At 38.5% G+C, this 11,036-nt stretch overlaps 1 long non-coding RNA gene across 1 annotated transcript; it reads right to left on the minus strand.

The window, feature by feature from the left end:
- Window positions 1–384: 384 nt before the first annotated feature.
- On the minus strand, window positions 385–8,616 carry LOC142256255 (uncharacterized). The gene is made up of 2 exons (XR_012727504.1): window positions 8,371–8,616; window positions 385–1,729 (listed from the first exon to the last, which is right to left on the minus strand). It is a non-coding gene; the product is annotated as an uncharacterized LOC142256255 (long non-coding RNA).
- Between the last annotated feature and the right edge of the window lie 2,420 nt (window positions 8,617–11,036).

The raw sequence follows: 11,036 nt of genomic DNA on the forward strand, positions 1-11,036 counted from the left end.
TCAGCCATATTATTCTTATTTTTGCTGTTAAAGAAAAAAATCTTAAAAGTTATTCCGCTAGGCACTGACACTCTCATAAAGGCTTTAATTTTTGTAGATCTCAGCACACAGTTTGCTTTATAAACTGGCACATGGGCAGCAGTCATCTGATCATCATTGGTGTGTGGAGATAGAATGACACTATTAGCTATTTTCTACTTTTGGAGGCCTAGAAGAGTCAGGATAATAATATTTTACATACAGATAAGACTCCTTACATTACGATCCTACTATTCCTTATCACTGCTGGAGGAGGCTATAATCTATGGCTTCCTATCACACAAACTGTCTTTTTTTGACCATTTTCATAAGACAGTCCCAGAGCTACAATAAGTAGATATATCATAAACAAAATTAACACTATTTATTGTTTACATATGTAAATTAAACTAAAATTAACTTGATGAAATATACCCTTTAATTATGCAGCATCTTATTATATTGCTTAGTTTGGCAGATCCAACTATGATGAACATAGGGCTAAGTTTTAATTTTAGCTCTTGCTGGTGATGTTTGCAGAGGCTCGGTTATCAGTCTGCCGTAGGCCTCTGTCACACTCACGTGATAATCACGCACGTGCCGCGAGACACGTATTTTCCTTGTGTGTTGCGTTTGGTAAGTACGTGTCTCCGGTACGTGCGTGCCACATGTGTTCTACGTGTGCTATCCACGATAACACATGGAAAACCGGTAATTTTAATACGTCACGTGGTCCTTGCTGCTGTCCAGGGTACTGATCTTCGGCTCCAGCCCCGCCCACTCCCCGCTGTTGCTGCTTACGGCCGAGCGGAGGGGCGGAGATTAGCGCCGGTGACATCACGCCCACCTCCTGAACACGCTCATAATGAGCTGCGGTCGCCAGAAACTGTTTGCAGTGGAAGATTCTGCAGGGCTGGTGGAGGTGAGTATGTTTTTTTTTTTTATTTTAAAATCATGACACGTGTTTGTCCTGTGCGTGTCACACGGGACCGCATCCACTCTACATCCGTGTGGTACGGGTGTGGGCCATGTGACACCCATGATGCCGGAGAAAAACGGACATGTTGGCGTGAGAAACACACGGACACACGTTACGTCCAAAAATACTTACGTGTGTCCAGTACATTAGGAATACATTGGTCCACGTGTGTAGGTGTCTCCGGTACGTGAGAAAATGTACCGGAGGCATGAACGTGTGACAGAGGCCTTAGAAGAAGTAAACCCTGCAAGAATGAATGGACATGTATATCTTTGAGCCATTATTATATTTCTATTTTAATATCTCATATTCATATTTCAATCTATTAGATGCGAAATTTCTTCTGCTGATTCTCATAAAATAATTCTGCTAAATCCTCATTCAACTTTGCCTTTTGTCGTTTCCTATAGTAACGCCAAATACAACTAAATAAGATGGACAATATCCCCATGGACAGAATTGAATGGCCCAGAATGGAAAGAATGAAATCATTTGTTTTGCTTGCATAGAATAAACTTGTAGTTGAAATTCCAATTATGAGGGTGACCATTCCAAATCCCAGCAAGCAGCGGTGACAGGAGTTTTCCATCCCACCAGTTGTGGTGCTGAGCAAATATGGGTCTTTGGTGCTCTGTTCAGGCTGCTCTTTACCATAGGTATGGAACTCCACTTGATTTTCATCTAGCTCCACTGATATCTCTTGAGGTAAAATGGTTGACACCATTGTGTTGCCTGATAAACAGCAAGAACAACAAGCAGATTTAATGAATAGAAACAAAATGAAAAACAGAAGCAAACCTTTCTTCTAAACAGAGATAATATTTATTTACTTAAAGCATTTTTATATTTGTAAACATTGATCTTTCAGCTTTTTAAAAAAAGATCTAAATGTTATTCTGCCTGTAATTACAAGTCCAAACTGTTATCAAGTAACATTTCTAGTGTCTAATAGTTCTCAAAAATGGAGATAAGGGTTTATCATGTTACGATCTCGGGAAAATTCGGGAAAAGGAAATAAAGCTTATTTCCATTGAAGAAAGTGATGGCTGGAGTATGCCATTACTTTCTCATTCCCTGGGGCCACACACCTTCCCCCTTGGATTGAAGAGGACACAGTGCTGCCTTAGAGCTTGAATTATATCCATCCTTCACATTTTTTAGTGAAACAAAGGTTCAGTTGACATAGACATACTAAGAAATTAATGAGAACAGAATTTTGGACTTAAAGGGAACCTGTCACCAGATTTGGGGCTTATAAGCTCCGGCCAACATCAGTGGGCTCTTATATACAGCATTCTAACATGTTGTATATAAGAGCCCAGGCCACTGTGTAGAACGTAAAAATCACTTTGTAATACTTACCTAAACGGTCGCTGCATTGGAGTTGGGTCATATGGGCATCGCCGTTCTCCGGTGCCGGCGCCTCCTCTTTCGGTCATCTTTGTCATCCTTTCTCTTCTGAAGCTGCGGTGAATGATACGTCCAACATCATCCACACTCGCTGGGATTGAGGTCCTGCGCAGGCGCACTTTGATCTGCCATGAGCTGGGCAGATAAAAGTATTGTAGTGCGCCTGTGCAGGATCGGCGAATGTGTATGACGTAGGATGTGTCATGCACACAGGCTTCAGAAGGAGGATGAAGATGGCTGAAGGAGGAGGCGTCGGCATCGGAGAAAGAAAACACCCATATGACCCAACTACACCGCAGCGACTGTTTAGGTAAGTATTATAAAGTCATTTTTATGTTCTACACAGCGGTCTGGGTTGTTATATACAGCATGTTAGAATGCTGTATATAAGAGCCCACTGGTGGTGTCCACAGCTTATAGGCCCCAAATCTGCTGACAGGTTCCCTTTCAAGTGGTCTGGTGTTAAGAAGAGGAGATTCACTTAAAGGTTAAATACATATTAAGGCAGGGAAAATTTAGAGAAACAACCCCATAACAGTATATAAATCAGATTTTCCTGTCATAGACATCTGTATACAGAATCTGTGTCATGCGCGTATACCCAATGTAAAAAAAAAAACCTGTCACCAGGTTTTTGCTGCCCCATCAGAGAGCAGCATAATGTAGAGGCTAAGACCCCAATTCTAGTGATGTGTCATCCATTTTCTTACAGTTGTGCTTAAAAGTTTACATACTCTGGCAGATTTTTTGCTTTCTAAGCCTTTCTTCAAAGAATATGAATGATAACACAAAATCTTTTTTTTCCACTCATGGTTAGTGGTTGGGTGAAGCCATTTATTGTCAAACTACTGTGTTTTCTCTTTTTAAATCATAATAACAACCAAAAACATCCAAATGACCCTGATCAAAAGTTCACATGCTCTGGTGATTTTGGCTTGATAACATGCCCAGAAGTTGACACAAATGGGTTTGAATGGCTAATAAAGGTAACATCCTCACCTGTGACCTGTTTGCTTGTAATCAGTGTGTGTGTATAAAAGCTGAGCAAGTTTCTGGGATCCAGAAAGACTCTTGCATCTTTCATCCAGCTACTGACGTTTCTGGATTGTGAGTCTTGGGGAAAGCAAAAGAATTGTCAACGGATTTACGGGAAAAGATAGTTGAGCTGTATAAAACAGTAAAGGGATACAAAAAGATATCCAAGGAATTGGTAATGCCAGTCAGCAGCATTCAAAGTGTGATTAACAAATGGAAAATCAGGGACTCTGTAAAAACCAAGCCACGATCAGGTAGACCAACAAAAATGTTGGCCACAACTGCCAGGAAAATTGTTTGGGATGCAAAGAAAAATCCACAAATAACATCAGGTGAAATACAGGTCTCACTGAAAACTAGCGGTGTGGCTGTTTCAAGATACACAATAAGGAGGCACTTGAAGAAAAATGGGCTGCATGGTCGAGTCACCAGAAGAAAGCCATTATTGTGCAAACGTCACAGAGTATCTTTCCTACAATATGCCAAACAGCACAGAGACAAGTCTCCAAACTTCTGGAACAAGGTAATTTGGAGTGATAAGACCAAAATCATTTTTTTGTCCACAAGGATAAAAGTTACATTTGGAGAGGTGTCAAGAAGGCCTATGATAAAAAAGAACACCATTCCTACTGTAAAAGATAGCGGTGGATCGCTGATGATGTGGGGATGTGTGAGCTACAAAGGCATACAAAACTTGGACAACGTTGAAGGAGAGATGAATTCAGCTTGTTATCAGCAAATGCTGGAGGCATATTTGCACTCATCAGCCCGGATGTTGCGCATGGGATGTACTTGGAGTGGCCATCTCAGTCTCCTGACCTCAATATCATTGAGCCACTCTGGGGAGAACTCAAGCGTGCAGTTCATGCAAGAAAGTCCAGGAATTTATAGGAACTGGAAGCTTTTTGCCAAGAAGAATGGGCAGCTTTACCTTCTCAGAAAATAAAGAGCCTCATCCACAAATACTATAAAAGACTTCAAGCTGTCATTGATATTAGAGGGGGCAATGCACATTAGTAAGAACTGGTGTATGTGAACTTTTGATCAGGGTTATTTGGATGTTTTTGGTTGTCATTATGATTTTAAAAGAGAAAGCACAGTAGTTTGACAATAAATGGCAGCACTCAACCACTAACCATGAGTGGGAAAAAAAAGATTTTGTGTTATCATTCATATTCTCTGGAAAAAAAAGGCCAAGAAAGCAAAAAAAAAAGTCTGCCAGGGTATGTAAACTTTTGAGCACAACTGTAGGAAGCCACTGAGCAAAATACATGTCAGGCGTCAGATGATAACTATCACACTTTGTCTTTCCTCCCTTATGCTTTTACTGCATGGTGTTTTTTAACACTGATGTATTTATTCATGTCTAATGATGTACTTACCTTTAGATATCCCACTGGGGAGATATACTACTGTTATTTATCATTGCATGATGTTCTATTAATGTTCTTCTCACTATTTTTTTTTTAATCTCCTATGCTTATAGTGCATTTATCATACTTAAACCCCAATGGGGGGTGTATTACTATGTAATTACAGCTCTTGTAGCTCTTTGGATAGACACCCTATAACATGAAGATCGAGATTAAAATCTAAAAATCGACTTTTATTTGGAAATGGAATATCAAGAATTTATGTTATACCTTATTGTCTAGTTCATCTATTAACTTTCAAGATAATATGGAAATAGTGGTATGGGAGAAATTAATCTGCATGTTTTTGTGCAAAATCTGTCTGAAAAATAAACACACAATATTTTAGAAAATGTTTTTTTTACCTGTGGTCGGAATAAAAATCTGTGGTATTTTTTCAGAGCAATTGAATGGAGTATAATATTCCTTTTTCACTTGCAAGGCGGATTTAGAGTGTTTGAGCTGTGAAGTAGTGGGCAGATATGCATATACATTTCATTATATACTCCAAAACTTACAATATATTTTATTGCTCAAGTCAGTATAATAAGCCATAATTCTGTGCGTTGTAGTGGTTAATATACTTTATATAATTAGTGATGAGGGAATACTAAATATTCAGGTTCGGATTATTCGTACTGAATACCTAGTACTATTCCAATATTCGTCCCGAATAATGAACCTAATGCAAGTCAATGGTGAACCTGAGTATTTTTTGGGGAAATCTCCAACAAGTATGCTCAGGTTCCCCATTGACTTGCATTAGGTTCATTATTCGTGACTAATACTGGAATAGTACTAGGCATTTGGTACAAATGATCCAAACCCCAAAATTTAGTATTTGCTTATTACTATATATAATATAATACATATATATCATATAAGGTGGTGGTTATGGGAGGTTCTGGTGTAGAAGAAAATAACATTTCAATGCTATGCATTTTTTTACATTATAGGTGGAGTTTATTAAAGAACTGCTGTTATTGCTTTTCTTCCCTTTTTTCTTTATTTCTAATAACACAAATACATCTTTTTGTTGCCACACTGCTAGGGATCTGTGTATGTCATGTTTGGGCAATAGAATTGAAAATAATGTTTGCAAATACTGTCATTGACTGTTGCATATGGAGCCGTTGACTTTTGTTATGAAACCTTTTGGTTTATCATATATGATATCATAAGCTAGTTTAGTTTCAGGAAAGTAGCTCACACATTTCAATATAAAAAGATACTTTCCACACAAGCACATAACTTTGTTTTTGCTTTATGCATGTAGTGATGAACAGGGTGTGATCTTAGCTACAGCTCTGGCAAAAATTAAGAGACCACTGCAAAATTTTCAGTTTTTCTGACTTTTCTTTATAGGTATATTTTGATTTAAATGTAAATTGTTCTATAAATTATTGACAACGTCTCTGAATTTCCAAGCAATACATTTTGTATTTATTTTTTGAAAATGAGCAATGGTCAAACTAACAAAAAAATGCATTGCTTTCAGACCTCAAATAATGCAAAGAAAACAAGTTTATAATAATTTAGAAACAAAAATTCTAATGTATTAACTCAGGAAGATTTCAGAAATCAATATTTTGTGAAATAACCATGACTTTTAATCACAGTTTTCATGCGTCTTGGCATGCTTTCCACCAGTCTTTCATACTGCTTTTGGGTGACCTTATGCCACTCCTGGTTCAAAAATGTAAGCAGTTCTTCTTAGTTTTATGGCTTATGAGTATCCATCTTCCTCTTGATTACATTCCAGAGTTTTCAATGGGGTTCAGATCTGGAGATTTGGCTGGCCATGACAGGGTTTTTGATGTGGTGGTCCTTCATCCACACATTGATTGACCTAGCTTTGTGGCATGGCGCATTGTCCTGCTGGAAAAAAAAGTCCTCAGAGTTGGGGAACATTGCCTGAGCAGAAGGAAGCAACTGTTTTACCCAGGATAACCTTGTATGGGGCTTGATTCATACATCCTTAGCAAAGTTTAATCAGCCCAATTGCAGCCTTGCTGAAGCATCCCCAGATCATGACCGATCCTCCACCAAATTTCACAGAGGGTGCAAGACACTGTGGCTTGTACACCTCTCCAAGTCTTCGTCTAACTATTAGACAACCTGGTGTTGGGCAAAGCTGAAAATGACAATGCGCCATGCCACACAGCTAGGTCAATTAATGTGTGGATGAAGGACCACCACATCAAAACCCTCTCATGGCCAGTCCAATCTCCAGACCTGAACCCCGTTGAAAACCTCTGCAATGTAATCAAGAAGAATATGGATAGTCACAAGACATCAAACAAAGAAGAACTTCTTACATTTTTGCACCAGGAGTGGCATAAGGTCATCAAAAAGCAAGTGTGAAAGACTGGTGGAAAGCTTGCCAAGACACATGAAAGTTATGATTAAAAATCATGATTATTCCACCTAATATTAATTTCTGAACTCTTCCTGAGTTAAAACATTAGTATTGTTGTTTCTAAATGATTAGGAACTTGTTTTGTTTGCATTATTTGAGGTCTGAAGGCAATGCATTTTTTTTGTTATTTTGACCATTTCTCATTTTCAAAAAATAAATACAAAATTTATTGCTTTGAAACTCGGGGACATGTTGTCAGTAGTTTATAGAATAAAAGAACAATTTACATTTTACTCAAAAATATACCTATAAAGAGAAAAATAAAAAAAATTGACAATTTTGCAGTGGTTTCCTTAATTTTTGCCAGAGTTGTATATGGATGAAGCTCTTTAGCAGTCATATTTGTTGAATAATTTGTCTAAAAAAGTGAAGAACATTTTCTTTACCTTACAATTTGAAAGCTAGCATCAATTGGTTTGCATATGAATACAAAAAACAAGTCCCCTCATTTCTATGATGGTACAAAGTAGACCGACAGCTAAGAAAGTGAAATAGACCCAATATTCATCCTAATATTCACTTCACAGTTTGTTTTTGTAACGGTGAAGTACCAGCAATAAAAGTTAAACTTTTTCCACAATATTATCAGGGGCTTACTTACACAGATGAATTATGGCATCATGAATGAACCTGATATTTAGAGCTTAAGACAGTTTATCTAATATGAGAGGATGAGAACCTATCCCATCTTTGGCTCTAAGTATGACATAATATCATCATATGTAAATTTGTATACAGTTGATTTATAATGGCTAATCAAACCTAAACAATAATTGGTCGGGCCAAATTTAATTGAACAAATTCTGGTTATAGGCTACCAATGGCAGGTAATCATAGCTTGCAAAACACTAGACGACTCCACGATCAGTCACCCACCTAATTTTGTCTCGTGTGGCAATTTTTTTGAATACAAATTTACCAGGTAGTCCAGCCCTTCAATATAGTTATTATCTTCATTCATACCAGTTTATTCGGAAAAATGTTATGTAGAGAATGCAATGAACCACTGTTATTTATCCCCATGATGTCAATAGATATCCTTTAAAATGCATGAAAAGAACATGGAAGTAAAAGAGGAAAAAAAAATATTTCCTTACCTTTCTTTTTTTAAGAACTTAAACTTCCTTCTGAGTAATTATCCCAAATTCTCCAATTCTGTGATTGTTCTTTAGTACGCTGCAGTGAGGAGAATGTTCCGGGAGCCGGATTCAGATTTCTGCCACAGGTTCAGTTGTCCTTGATTTCATATTTGTAAACTACTTTACTGTATATTTTGGCTGCTTGCAATTGTTTGATTCAGGGATCGTCTGTTGCTGCTGCAGAATGTCTGTGTCCCTATGAGTTTTCCCTTAGCTTTAAAAGTTTCACCGAGTTTTGTTTTTCTATATAGATATCACTCACTACTAGTTCCCTCCCATTTCAATTAGAGTGCAGACTTTAAGATTGAAATGATAACAAACAATTTAACTAGTTCCTCAAGCTGCTTCCAGACAGCCATTTTCGTTACTCCGGCTTTCCTAACCAACAAAAGCTGACAAAAACAGCAATAATCAAGGAGAGAATAAAAATAAATATTGCAGTAACAAAAAGGAGAGTGGCATGCATGTGATTGCTATCAACTACCAGCTACTGTAGTCCTGTGTGTCAGTGCTATTTCTGCTAAAGTTACACATACTACGTGATTAGCTATGTAAAGTGATTGATAATGTAGTTTTTATACAATTGCAAAGTAGAAAAAATACATGTCCACACAAAATCAAAAATGGAAAAGTGCTCTTCAAAACTGGGGGTTATCCTTTTCAGTGAGACTTTCAGAGTGTAACAAATCACCCAATTTGAATGAGCCTTTTTGCATTCTTGTTCTTATATGTGCACATCGTTAATTTTCTGCCTGACCGTTATATAGATACTATACATACTGTACAGCAGCCCTGGGTGTTGTCTTCTGTTTCTTCTGCTAAAGCAGGATGTCAGCTCCTGCTGCCAAATGAAAATATTATGAGTTAAATATACCAATATAACCATGATTGGTATATAAACCAGTGGGTAACAGCTACTGATATCCCAACAGGTATGCAAAAAATTCCATGAAGCATGAGAGAAAATAGAACAAAGAAGTTGTGACCTCCCCTGAGTGTATGTTAAAGCCGCACTTTAACATACACTTATGCGAAATGTACGTTGGGGATTCAGCTCTACCCTGTGATAGTATGCTGCTGTGAGCTACTACTTCCTCCTATGGGTATGTTAACTATCCACCCTGTTCTGCTGTAGCCGTGCATTGATTGAGTTCTTCAATGTTCATTATGGATATGATTTCTCCTCCAAATAAGTAGCTTAGCAGTAGGAGCAGCTTGTGAACACTGTGACAGTTTCATCCTGCCCTCCCCTCTTTACAGTTTGCATATTGCACTTTAAATGTTTGGATCTGGGTTATATGAGAGTCTGACACTTATCGTGTTTTTCCAAAAATAAGACCTCCCCCAAAAATAAGCCCCAGCAGGGATTTTCAGCATTTTCGGAGCAAGGCTTAAATACAAGCCGTTCCCTGAAAATAAGCCCTAGTCTCAGTTCAATAATGAAGAGTCTGTGTAGATAAAAAATTTACAGATACTGCAGGACACTTCATTGTAGACAGCGGGCACCCCGCAATTACACTCACCAGATGCCGAGCAGAGGACCTGTTGTGATCACACACCCACACACATCCAAGCCTGAGTTTCCTTCCTGGCCCTCTTTCTCACCAGTCCTGATCTAATTCCCCCTCCTCCTCCCACAGGAAGTGACAGGAGTGAGATGAAGCCCACAGATAAAAACAGACAAAGGAAAACCAAAACTCTGTCACACAGTATGCACACACAAAGATTAAGACAAAAAGAGTTTCAGGAGGAAAAACAAGAGCAGGATGAAAGCTACAAAACAACAGGGGCAAAGTCCAGAACCGCACAAAGTAATAAGCACAACTTTCACCAATAAGTCTGGGATATCACACCTCACAGACCACCATCGACAAACTATAGCTGGCATGGGTGAAAGGATTCAACCAGCATAAATAGGAGGGGACGAGATGTGACAGGCCTCCCCTCAACATGTGATCAAAGGAGGAAACAGACCAGCAGAGATTAACTTTTGCTAACCTACCTATGAATCAGCATATAGAAGGTCAATGCCTGAGTCTGCCTGTGTTGATCTCAGACACCAGAGAAACTAGCAGGTGGAATGTCAGAATCTGAAATCTGAACAGAACCCAACACTGCCATGACAGTCAGCTAAGTTTGTGCAAAACTTTGTGTGACGGGTATCTTAACCCTTGGACCAGTTTTTTTCAGGAAAAGAGTGATGAAGCTGTCTGACACAATATCGCTAATGTGTTAGCATTAATGTCACTATCTGGGACCCAACATCTCTCTTTTGACCATAACCTTCTTAATGCATCAAATGTTGTATAGACCCTCTCACTATCCGTCAATTTAGAATTTTATGAACTTCAATTCCAGATTGCCTTTAACCAAGACAGGAGAAGTATTATTGCTAAAAGTAGAACAGGCAAGTAGAGATGAACGAAACTGTTTGATTCGTGTTTGCCAATTTCCGATTTAGTATGAGCTTTGGCCTGTTCATTCGGGCTCAGCTGCACAAACACTTTGCTCAAAATTTGGCAATGTTCGGTAACTGTTTGCAGAAAACCCACTTCCGGCCCTATCGCAGCCAAGATTAGCACACGGCTGTGGGCTTCAGCCTGTAGCTGTATGCTTTATCTGTG

The sequence above is a fragment of the Anomaloglossus baeobatrachus genome, chromosome 11 (genome assembly GCF_048569485.1).
Source record: "Anomaloglossus baeobatrachus isolate aAnoBae1 chromosome 11, aAnoBae1.hap1, whole genome shotgun sequence".
Classification (NCBI taxonomy): domain Eukaryota; kingdom Metazoa; phylum Chordata; class Amphibia; order Anura; family Aromobatidae; genus Anomaloglossus; species Anomaloglossus baeobatrachus.